A 13,494-nucleotide genomic window follows, 5' to 3' on the forward strand; every position below is an offset into this window, starting at 1 on the left:
TTGCATCTCCTTCATCTCTTCTGGTTCTTGGAACATTGGTGTCTTAGCTTCACGATCTATTGTGTTCGTTCTTTTGAAGATAGTCGGAGAAGAAGTTTGGTCTGGGAGATCTGCTTTGCTGTTAAATGAAGATTTATTTTCTGAGTTATTCGAATCCTCATAACTGTTGATTTGCTGGGGCGGGATTTCTCCTTGCTTGTCTTGAGAGTTGTTTATTTCTTCCCTGCTTTCTTGTGACTCAAAGTTTTCTCTAGAATATTCTTCTTTGATGACAGTGTAGTGTTCTTTTTGTGCTCCTTCCCACCATGTAGATCTGTGGTGGTTTTTTCTAGCAAAATTTTTCTCAGAGGCTTTTGGGCAATTTTTGGCTAGATGCCCTGTCTCAAAGCAGGATCGACATCTGAAGAGGACACTTTCATAATCAAGTTTCTGGTTCCACACATAGTCTTTACTTGTTAGGTTTATTTCAGCTGGGAATTCGGCGCTGAAGTCCATTTCCACACAGATGCGTGCATAGGTGGTTCTGGCATATTCCTCTGTTTCTGGGCACCTGCAGTAAAATTTCCCAATTGCATTTCCGATGGCTTTTAGTGAGGAGAGATTCCAGAGATGCAAGGGTAGGCTTGGCAATCTCACCCAAACTGGTGTTGAGGTTATCACTGCTGTAGAGGGATCGAATGATGGGTCCCATGGCTTCATGAATAGGCCTGATTTTTCCCAAAACCAAGGGCCGGAATCTAGAATACATTGTCTGCTTTCAGGATTTTCAAAATCTACTATAAAGAAACCCCTAGCACAAGGGTAGATATTAATTTCATCAGAAATGACAGGCTTCCATACCTCTGAAATCCAATTGTGGAGTGCTATCAACCGCGGCCAAAAACCATTGAACCGGCAAATTAGGGCACTTTCGGAAAACTTCAAAGCTTCATCGAGTGAGGCCTGGACTACTTGGATAGTGGGAGCTGGGACTTCACTCACGATATGGGCAGGAGATTGCCCTCCAGAGGGGGGTGAGCCACCAGTGATTTTTGCGAAGCTCGGAGCCATATTTTACTTGACGGTAGAACCCAGCCTTAGAGAAGATAAGGTTAGATCTAGATCTGGCCGCAGAAAATTAGATTGAGCAGCCTAGATCTAGATCTAACCGTAAAAAATTAGATCGAAATGCATAAGACCTGGAGAAAGATGCGAAGATCTGATTTAATAAGACGCGGAGATCTGCTTTAATAAGAGCCGTAGCCGAACTGTTGGTATTAGTAATGCCTGGAGCCGCAGCCGGAGACCTGGAGCCGCAGAAGAGGCGCGGAGACCTGGAGACGAGTTACCTGGAGCCGCAGCCTGAGACCTGGAGCCGCAGAAGAGACGCGGAGATAATACCGCAGACGGGAGATCGCAGACGGGAGATCTGTAAAGCGCTTAAATCCGTACATGGCGTGACTTCATATATATATATATATATATTTTATGATTACTTAAGGAATTTTCAAGTTGTTTTATTTTTCTTTTTTTAAATGTTGATTACATATATATATATATATATAAAGACAAAAATAAAAAATAAAAAAATGTTAAAAAAAATAAAAATTATCTCATAAATTATAAAAGAATTTGGAAAAAAAAATAAAAAAATTTAAAAACAAACTAGATTAAAAAAATAAAAAAATAAAAATAAAAATCAACAAAAAAAATAAAAAACTAGTAAAATTAATATTAAAAACATTTAAGAAAAAACAAAAATAATCAAATATAAATCAACAAAAAAAATAAAAAACTAGTAAAATTAATATTAAAAACATTTAAGAAAAAACAAAAATAATCAAATATAAATATTTGTTTTTAAATATTAGTGATTTTCATGTTGATTTTGAAACATGTTGTTGCATACCTTTTTTTAGAGGACTTATTTTTCACACTTTAAAATTTATTATGTCCAAGTTTTTTAAAATTATGATTACTTAACGAATTTTCAAGTTGTTTTATTTTTCTTTTTTTAAATGTTGATTACTTAATATATATATATTTATATATATATATATAACAAAAATTAACAAACTAGATTAAAAAAATAATAATAGAAAATTAACCAAAAAAAATAAAAAACTAGTAAAATTAATACTAAAAACATTTAAGAAAAAACTAAAAAAACAAAAATAGTCAAATATAAATATTTGTTTTTTAATGTTGGTGATTTTAATGCTGATTTTGAAACGTTTTGATGCAACATGCCTTTTTTTAGAGGTCTTATTTTTCACACTTTAAAATTTATTATATCCAATTTATTTATTTATTTTTTAATGAATTTTCAAATTGTTTTATTTATTTTTAAATGTTGATTACTTTATATATATATATATATATATATATATATATATATATAGAGAGAGAGAGAGAGAGAGAGATTATCTAATAAACCATAAAAGAAATTGGAAAAAATAAAAATAAAAAAATAAATCTAGATTAAAAAAAATAGAAAATTAACAAAAAAAATAAAAACTAGTAAAATTAATATTAAAAACATTTAACAAAAAACTAAAAACACATAAATAAACTAAAATTTAAATAAATAAATAAAATAAAATCTATATATATATATTAAAAATATATATGTCTTTTCAAATTGAAAAAACAAAAAAATTAAAAAACATTTAAAGTTTATAAAGAAACATATATATATATATATATATATATATATATATATATATATATACATATATAAGGCATCAACCAGCAAAAAAGCTAGATTTGAACTACCCAGAAGGGAAACCAGTTCTTAACCGAAGTTTTTCAAAAATATGATCTTGCTGCCCACGCAGGGGAAACCAGCAAATTAGCAAGTTTTGTATCAGTGTATCTAAGGAGACTAAAAAAGTAAGCCCAACTGAAGAGCCTAAATTTTTAGTGTTCCCTAAGAAAAAAACCATTAAAAAACAGAAACTGAAGAACAAAGTCCCAATGAACTTGAGACACGTGGCAGTTGAGTGGCAGTCTACTAGGCAGACGCGTGACACGTTAAATGGCAGCAAGGTGGCAAACCAGGCGGCGAACACATGGCATCGAGGTGGCAGCTAGGGACGTGGCGGCGATGGAGGATGCTCCTCCACAATGAAGCATCTGTACTCGTCCATGGCGCCACTTGCCAGTGGTGTAGTCTCCTTGTCGCCCGTCTGCAGCTCTGGTTGCTCTTCCTCGATGATGCAACAATATTCATCGATGACCGATTTCATCTGCGGAGTTGTTTCCACTTCCTTCCTTGCGCGTCTGGTTGGCAGCTCTGTGCTGCGCTCCCCTGCACCCTGAAGAATCGACTGTGCCAGTTTTGTCTTGGCCTTGGGTTGGCTGCTCCCCATAGTGGTGCATACTCCCGCAGTAATGTCTGAAAGCCTCATTGCTTCAGTGAGGCCATCACCCATTGCTCTGTGTTCCTCAGCTGTTGTGATTCGATCGCCAACCTCAGAGTCTTGTGCCTCCGAATTTTGCTTCTCCTCATGAAAACTAATGGTAATGGTGGTAGTGATGAGGGGCTAGTTCAGGGCAGAGCGAAAGGTAAATTGAGCATTCTGGGAGTGTGGCTGAGGAGCTAGTGGAGTGCTTCTAGGAGAAGGGCTAGAAGTGGAGGGAGGTGTAGCAGAGGCCCCCGAGTGGAAACAACCTCTGCCACTACATGTATTGGGGTAGCAGCCAGTGTTCTGCTCAGCCAGAGAGGAGGTGGTCTCCGAAGTAGAAGAGTGCCTGGAGCGACTCAGGCTCCCTCGGTTCCCACCTCTACGGCTGCGCATCCTATGGCGCACCATGCTTTCTGCAATTGGAGGTGAGTTTTGGTCTGAATTAGGCACAGTGGGCTGCAGCGTTGCAGCGGAGCTAATAGGCAATTCTGCAGAGGGATGAGCTACCAGTGCCGAGGGGATGAGAATTTGCAAATTCAAGCTGTGGGTGAAATGGATGCCCGAACCAAAATCGATGCAACAATAAAGATTATAGCGTCTCCCAATGGTTGTGCGGGCACTGGGCGCTGCCACTGCATGAGGGCAGAGGAATTGCAAGGGCTGAGGTTGCAGAGGAGGAATCGAAGGAGAAGAAGTGGTATTTTCCCAAGAGCCCATTGTTGCTTTGAGCGGAGGTTGAAGTCGGTTATCAAAGTGGTGGCAATATTCATTCAAGGCGCATTTATGGCGGTGGTTAATGCCATATTTGGATCTCTGTGCTACCCTGTGGGAGGCCATGTGCTGTCTCCACATGTCAACCCAGTTGGCAGCCACCTCAGCGTCCTCTATTTCCACCCGCATCCGGGAGATGGGCATCCTTGTGCACTAGGTCAGTGCAAGCTTGCAATTGATTGTGGTCATTTAGAATGTTGATTGTGCCAGAATGTAGGATCTGGTCCTGTTCCACTCCAATGTTTGCCAGGAGATCTGCAACTTTATTGCTATCCCTTTTGACATGAATAAAAGTGATTGCTCTCCTATTTTTCATCCATTGCTCTATTAGTTCAAGCTTGGCCATTAATCTCCAGCTTTTGGCAACTCTCAAAGCAGTGCTTCCTTGTTGGATTTGAGTAACCATATTGATTAGAATTTGGGAGTCCCCCTCTATTATGATGGGATGAAAATTATGTTGGCGAGCTAAGTTCATACCTTGCCATAAGCCTTCCAGTTCTGCGGATTTATTCGTATCCCATCCAATGGAGCCAAAGTACATTAGCAGGGGTTGGCCTTCATGGTTTCTGAATATGCCCCCATGTCCTGCTTTGCCTGGGTTGCCCTTGGAGGCACCGTCGAAATTTAACTTAATCACATTCTGTGGGGGGTGAATCCAATGTGAGAGTTGCTTGGTAATAGTGCTGGATCTATTGGGATCCAATTGTGCCTGCTGGAGCTGGAGGTTCCAATTTTCCCATATGCTTAGTTCCTGAGGCTGGGTGGGAAAGTCCTCAGCACTCCATTGGTGTAGAGCTAGAGTTTCCTTGATATTCTGACATAAGTTAGTCCATATGATTTCTAAAGAAGTTCTTTGATTTTTGAAAATTCTCTTGTTTCTTTCCTTCCAAATTGTCCAGAAAAGGAAGCCCGGTAGAATTGTCCATAGCTTATTGAGAAATTTGCTGTTATAGGGCTCTGGAGTCCAATTGCAAATGGTACCTTTTATATCCCCTAGAAGTCTGCATGGTCACTGACATCTGAAAGTGAGCTTTTCCCAGAGTTGGTTAGCCATGTGGCAGGAGTCCATGAGGTGTTGAATAGTTTCTTCATGATTTTGACAGTTAGGACAGTAGGATGGTCCTTGAAATCCTCTTTTGATTAATTTGTCCCAAGTGAGAATTCTTTGGTGATATAGCAACCAGGTGAAAGTGGAAATTTTTGGGCAAATCCCTGCACTCCAGATACGATTCCAAGTAGGATCTGTTGGTTCCTGTGTTTGGAGCATTAGTTGGTATGCTTCTTTGGTGGTGTATATGCCCATCTAAGTACATATTTTCCAGTATTGAATCTGATTCGTCTACTGGTGAGTTCTTTGTGTAGCTCTGAGTTATATGCTTCCGTTTCTTGCTATGTTATTTTCACAGAAGGTTTCCATTGCCTGAAGCCTTGTGTTGTGCTAAGAGTCTAGAATTGTGCTACATTGCCCTCTTGGTTAATATCGTTTCCATTGTGATTTATGCAAGGTAAGAGTTCTGCAATTTTTGGTCTCTGTTGCCATGAATCCATCCAAAATCGTGCTGTCCTCCCATCCCTTATCTCCCAAAAGCTATGCTGTTCGATTACCTCTCTGTGTTGCTTTGCCGCATTCCAAATTAGGGATCCTATGATCGTGGTAGTTATCCTTATTAGCTCTTGTGTGCAGTCGATTGTTTGCATACTTAGCAGTCTAGAGTTGTGCCCATGGCTTCTGTGGGCAGGAGACCCATTGCCACCAAATCTGTGCTCCCATCAAAGTATTGCTATGTTGCGGGTCACGTAAGCCTAGACCTCCCTGCTTTTTAGGCTTGCAAACCTTGTCCCATTTTACTAATGCCCATTTTCTGTTTTGTCCTGTGGAACCCCATAAGAAATTGCATTATAGATTCTTGATTCTCTTTAGCACCCATTTTGGTGCAGCAAGAACTGAGAAGAGATAGAGGGGCATAGATTGTAGGACTGCCTTTATTAGGACTAGCCTGCTTGCCATGTTGAGGGTTCTGTGTGTCCAAGACAATAGCCTACTTTCCATTTTCTCAATGAGTTGATGCCAGGAAGCATGCTTTAAGGCTGAATCTATAAGAGGGGCACCTAAATAATGAGAAGGAAGTTTGGCTTGAGAGAATCCAATGATTCGAGCAATGATTCTTTGAGTAGCTACCGGAGTATGGAAGAAGAATAGTTGAGATTTGACAGTATTAATAGTGGTGCCAGAGGCTTTTGAGAAGGCATCTAGAAGAGTTTTATAGGTTCGGGCTTCATTGAAAGAGCGATGACCAAAGAGCATATTGTCATCAACAAATTGTTGATGAGTGATCACGGGGGTTCCATGTACTGAGATTCCTCTAAGTTCATGAGATTGAACGCCCTGCTTTAGAAGACAACCCAGACCTTCAATAATAATGATAAAGAGAAATGGGGATAGAGGGTCACCTTGACGGATTCCTCTGGAAGGGGAGTAGGGTTTGGAGGGGATCCCATTGACTAGAACAGAGCATAGTGGAGAGGAAATTAGGGTCATAAGCCATCTAACCTAGGTCGGGCTAAATCTGAAGGTAGTCAGCATCTGTTTTATGTAGGTCCAGCTGAGCTTGTCAAAGGCTTTAGATAGGTCGATTTTCAAAAGCATACCTGCCTGTTTGTTTTTCTTTAAGGAATGGATGGTTTCATGAGTCAGAATAATGCCATCCAGGATTTGACGTCCTTCTACATATCCAGATTTCTCTGGTGAAATGAGAAGAGGGAGGAGCGGTTTGAGGCGGTTGGCAATGACTTTCAAGATAATTTTGTATATGACATTGCAAAGTGCAATGGGCTTGAACTTCTCCGAAGTGCTTGGCTGCGCTTCTTTGGGAATAAGAGTGATGAAGGTCGCATTGAGCGAGGGAAGTAGCCAATGCATGACTCATGATTCTTCGACCACATTCCAGACATCTACTTTGATTAAGTCCCAGAAATGATGGTAAAAGTTAGAAGTAAAACCATCAGGTCCTAGCGCTTTCCCAGCTTTCAATTGATTTGATGCCTCTTCGACCTCCATAAGGGTGACCGGTCTTAGCAATAGCTGATTATGCTCCTCTGTTATGAGTCTAGGAATATGCTGAAGTATCTCGTTGATGGCAGGCTGTATGTTTATAGGCGACTCTTAATGTATTGTTTTGAAGTGATTGGTGAGCTCTTTCTTTGTATCTTCATGTTTCTCCATTTTGTCTCCTTGTGAGTTTTGAATGTGCGAGATTGTATTATTCATTCTTCTTTGTATAGTTGTGCAATGAAAAAATTTGGTGTTTCGTTCCCCTTCTTTTAGCCATCTAATTCTTGACTTTTGTCTCTAGAGCAGTTCCTCTTGTCTCCTTCTTTCGTCTAATTGTGTTAGTAGGATTTGTTCATGTCTGGCTAGTTCCTTTGTTCTGCCTTCTATGATGATCTTCTGTTGTAGCTCTTTCATGCTTTGCTCAAGAACTTTTTGCTCTTGAAATATGTTGCCAAATGTGGTGTAATTCCAGGTTTTGATTTTCTTTTTGATGTGCTTCATTCTTTGCTGGAATTGATACATGAGTGAGCCACCATTGGGAAGGAAGCTTTCCCATGCTGATTTGACCACTGTTTTGAACTCAGGGTGGGTGAGCCAGAAAGCTTCAAATTTAAATGGTTTTCTGTTTGATTTTCCCGGATTTTTCCATTGCAAGGAAATGGGCCAATGGTCTGAGCCAGCCATGGGGAGAATGGAGGCACATATATCACCACCTAGCTAGACAAAGTTGTCTGAGATTAGATATCTATCCAACCGTGATGATATTTGCTCTGAGCCTGCTCTTTTTTTGTTCCATGTGTAGGTGTCGTTATCAAATGGTAAGTCTATTAGACCATTGTGTTGAATGTATTCTCTGAAGTTATTGCTTTCATTGTCCATCTTTCCTCTGCCTCCAAGTTTTTTCTCCAGCCGTGTGTTCATATTGAAGTCACCTTCTGTGATCCAGAGTAGATAAGTTCTTGGAGCATTAAGAGTCTCTAATGTTTCTAGCAACGTGGTTTTTTACGTGCCATCCTGAGGGAAGTATACATTAGTTAAATGGCCATGTATGTTGGTTCCGATTAGGTGGAACGTTGCTTGAATGAAATGATGTGAGGCATGGAAATTTGTTAGGGAGATATGCTAAGTGTTCCATGTTATGGCGAGCCCTCCTGAGGCACCTGTTGCGTCTACTGTCACATTTTGACATCCTGTCCAGGCTTTGGATAATGTGGAGGATAATGTACTAGTGATACATTTTGTTTCCTACATGAATACAATGTGTGGTTGTTCTTGCTGAATCATGTTCTTTAACATTCTGTACTTCCCAGGACCGTTAAGTCCTCTTACATTTCATGAGATGAGCTTCATGGTTGACCTGTAGGTAGGGATCGATAGTATTTGGTCAACTTGGAGCACCTTTCGGACTCCACTAGCATTTCCCCAATTAAAATGGTGCACTGTAGATCTGTCTTTCTACCTCTTTTATTCCCATCTTTGATGATATGTTTCCCGTCCCATTTACCTCCTTGCTGTATGCCCAAAGTATTATGCTGATGCACTCTTGTTAGCACTACTTCCAAATTTTCCAGTTATCTGTCCGGTATTGTGTCGAACTCTTTCTTTTTGGAAGCTTGCTCTAGACTAAAAATGTCTATATCTTTGAGATCAAAGCTTTCAGGTTCTTCTTCCATTAAAATTTGCTAACTATTGCCCTCCATATGGGTTAATGGCTGAGGAGATTCTGTCAGTATATCATCAATGTCCATAACTTTTTCAGACCAGAGGGCTTTGTTATGAACAGGGTTGGGGATGGGTTGCGAGTCTGAGGCATGTATATTAGAGGTATTAACTTTCGATGGTGGACTGGTTTTATTGTGAATAGGTATGGAGGACAAATTGGTGGATGGAACAGAGGTTGGATTTGCTATCACAGGGGGGTTTGATTCAGGCATATCTAGGTTTGCCAAGATATCAAAGTTGTTGATGGAGGATGGCACATCTGATGATGGAGTAACATTTTTTGGTGTTGTGGGAGGTTTTTTGGTATGCCTTTTTCTACTGGCCACTTTGGTGAATCCTTCTGGATCAGACTTACCTCCATTTTCTGTGGGTTTAGGAGACGTGTTTAAGGGACAGTCACGGAAAAGGTGTCCATGGGCATGGCATCTCCTGCATCTGAAGGGTACATGTTCATAATCTATAGGTTGTATCCATTCAAAGTCATCGTGCAGGAGACTTACCGAGTCCGGGAGCGCTTGGCCCAGCTTCATGTATACGCAAATACGAGCGTAGGATGTGTATCTTCGAAGCTTTGTTTCCTCTACTGCCTTTATGAACTCACCCAATCCATTGCCAATGGCTTTGAGTGAGTCTTCATCCCAGTATTCCAATGGATGCAAGTACATGTGGATCCAAACCGCTGCCCAACTGAAGTCTTCCTTATCTGGGTTAAATCTTTCGACCCAGTCACGTAGATAAAGACCTGCTGCATTGAAGAAATAGGGTCCTCCATCCAGGACTTGATTTCGGTCTTCAAGGTAGTTGAAGATAGCTGTGAAGAAGCCTTTAGGGCCCAGCTGTAGAGTTACATGTCCTTTGGGCTTCCACTTTGAGGTTATCCATCCTTGCAGAGCTTTTTCAGTTGGCCAATAGCTTATAAATTTTCCAATCAGGGCATGGTCTCTCATGTATTGTATTTGCGCATTGATCCTATGATTGGGTAGCTCAATCTTGGGTCATTCTGTAGCAATGGGCTTGCAAGTGGATGATGATACTTTCTTTGGTTTTTCAGATGCTACCGGTTTATCTCCTTTCTCGTTTTCCAGATCCTCTTGTGCTTTCTTCTCCTGCTGCTATGCAGGCCATACCTCTGGTGTCTCTGCATTCTCAGTTCCGCCTTCAATTGGGTCTTCATTGTTGTATTCTTTGGGGGGGGCGCTGATGCCTCCCCCATCAGAGTATTCATTGTTCTTTGCTTCTAGAAGCACAGAGCCTGTACTGGCAATAGTTCTGCTTGGGCCTGAGAGGCTGCTTACTCTGTCTTTGCGTCGTGTAAGGGTTTGTCAGAAACCCTAGTCTGCCATTTTCCTTCAGCTCCTTCCCCGCTATGCCAAAAAGAATATTATCTATCTATATATATATATATATATATATATATCTATATATGTATGTATTAAACTTACATTTTTTTTATTTAAAACACACAAAAAAAAATTAAAAGTTAATAAAATAAAATAATAATAATAATTAAACAATTTGTTTTTTTGTTTTTTGTTTTTGTTTTTGTTTTTTTTTTTAAAGAAATAAATATTAAAAAATTTTAAAAGGAAAATATAAACCATTTTGGTTATATATATATATATATAAATTTTTTATTTATTTTTTTTTTTTTTTATGAGAGATTTTTTGGCATAAATCACATGATATTTAATTTGTCAATGTGTTTCAAACCAACCAGCGTGGTTCATCGTCAGGACAAGTTGAAGAATTAGATCAACCTTGCATGTTAAATAGTCAGAGCAGAACCTCCAACGGCTATAATTCTTGACCAGGCAATGGCTATATTGACCAACGGTTAAATTTGACTGGGGACTAGTTGGTTGGACCAGGGACATAAATATATTAAATTGAAAGTTAGTTATATTAAGTCAGAAGGACATATGACTTCACCTTTATATATATATATATATATATATATATATAGTTTTTTTTTTTTAACAAAAATATTATTAAAAAAATTTAAACAAAAAATTTTAAATATTTTATTTTATTTTATTTTTATTTATTTATTTTTTAAATAAAACTCCTCCGGCCACCTGTGGTGGCACGAGCGGAGGGGTGATTCTGGGAATCACCCCTTCACCCCTCTGCATGCTGGCCCTCCGCCCAGGGCCACGCCACCAAGGGCAGAGGAGTTCTAATTTTTTTTTTTTTAACATTTTAATAATTAAATAAAAAATAAACAATTGTTAGGTTTTTTTTTTTAGTAATAATATTTCTGTTAAAAAAATGGTTTTAAAAAAATATAATTTTTTAATAATTTTTTTTTGTTTAAAAAAAAAAGAAAGACAAAGAAAAAAAAAGGTTTAGATTTTTTTAATTTTTTATAAATATATTTAAAAAAAGAATAAATAAATAAATAAATAAATAAATAAATATATATATATATATATATATATATATATATTTTATGTAAGTTTAATAAAAAATACTTGTTTTTGTTTTTTTTACATTCATTTATTTTTAATTTTTAATTTTTAATTTTTTATGTTTGAATTTTGTTTGTTTTTTGTTTTTTTATTTTATGTTTTGTTTTTAGTATATATTTTAATTTATGTTTTGTTTTTTGAAAATAATAATAATAATAATGTTTTGTGTTTTTTCATTGTTTTAATTTTTTTATTTTCTATTTTATTTTGTGTTTTCATTATTTTTTTGAAATTTTAATGTTTTTCGGGGTCATGATAAAATATTTTACGCTATTATTTCAAATGTTGAAATTTTACCATTGAAAAACAAAAGTGTTATCCCGACATCAACACTTTTCGTTTTAAAGGTGTTTTTGCAGAAAATTTACCATTGAAAAAAAAAGTGTTATTTGAATATCAACATTTTTCGTTTTGAGGGTGTTTTTTGGACAATTTTTGCAGAAAAAATTGGTTTTCACTGCCATTTTTAAAACATGTTGAAAATTTACCCTTAAAAAAAAAAAGGTGTTATTCCAACATCAACACTTTTTGTTTTTAGCACTGTTTTTTATGTTTTTACAGGGTTTTTAGCCAAAGTTCTCGTTTTTAGTTTATAGTTTCCGTTTCAAAGTTTACACTGTTAACATTAAAAAGGTAACTTTAAAAGAATTAGACGAAGGTCGTGTTTTGACTATCCTAAGCTAGTTTGTTGGCTAGCATTACATCACTCAGGCCATCACAACATAAAGAATTGTGCTCAGTATCTGCACCCTTGAGAAACTGACATCTCTCCATTTCTTGATTTGAGTTATTTGAATAATGGTGAATCTTATTGATGAATCTTATTAGGCCATCACAACATAGAGAATTGTGCTCAGTATATGCACCCTTGAGAAACTAACATCTCTCCATTTGTTGATTTGAGCTATTTTAGTAATGGTGAAAATTCATGGGTTATTAGAGTTATTAAGCACTCTAATCGTGTCTACAACTAAAAGCACAATTAAAATTAGCAAGGACACTTATTTTTATATTCAAACCTGTCTATAAAATGCACATGACAAAATTGATTTTTTGCAACTTGAATCTTAACTTCAACAGAAGAATTACAGCAATGGAGTCATCATTCTGAACCTATTTCTGTTCAAAACATTGAAATAGACTCCCATAAACAACAAGTCAATAATGTTACAGTTGATTCAGATCCAATTCTCAATGAAGCGACAAGGTTACACATAGATGCAGAAGTTCAGTCTGCACTTCCCAAGCCCATCATTAGACCTTGGAAAGAGCTTGTCCATAACAAGCACAAAACTGGTCTTGGATATGACAAAGACGTGTCCCTTCATATTCCAAATTTATCAAAGCCCATAAAATTTCAAAGTGTTGGATTTCTTCATGAAAATTCACCTTTAGTTGTTTTAGATTTGGTCCTCCTCCACAATAGCCATAACAAATTGTTAAATGCCAACACTGTTACCGAGCTGACCATATGAAATATCATTGTTTTGATCTTCATTCGTGCAAGCATTGTAGTCAACATGCTCATTCTTCACATAGATGCTTCAAAAAGAAGCCTCCCGCAAGAACAAAGATTCATCTTGGATGGATTGCTTCTTGGCAATGGGCTTCAACAACTAAGAAGATATTTCAGTCATATGTCAAAACTTGTTCTAGAGTATTGAACAGTCTTGCAGTTGAGTTTTCCCCATCATCTCAACTTGTATATAACAGTGGGGAAGTGATGGTCATCTACGAGCTTCAAAGCCACATCAAGTGAGCCTGAGCCACAACCTGTCATACCAGATTCAGAGTTGTAGCCAGAGACAAAGATGCCCCTGAGCATGCCTTCGGTTGGTGATCAGTGTTAAACCATCTATGCAGGGTTGAGACATCTCTAAAAAGAATTGTGGACACTTCCTCTAGCAGAAAACTTCAGCTTCTTGCCAGTTTTGGAAGAGTTCCAGGAATTGCATTAAGCATTCCAGAGCTGGTGGTCATCCTTAAACCATCACAGGTTGATACCTCCCTTTTCAAGTTGAGGTTCTTCCTTTTTATGCTGGGTGAAACTTATTATTAAACCTTGGGATGAAGGCATCAACAACAAGCACATAAT

Source organism: Pinus tabuliformis, chromosome 9, assembly GCF_031772625.1.
Source record: "Pinus tabuliformis cultivar Carrire ecotype Pingquan chromosome 9, CPIR1, whole genome shotgun sequence".
Taxonomy (NCBI): Eukaryota; Viridiplantae; Streptophyta; class Pinopsida; order Pinales; family Pinaceae; genus Pinus; species Pinus tabuliformis.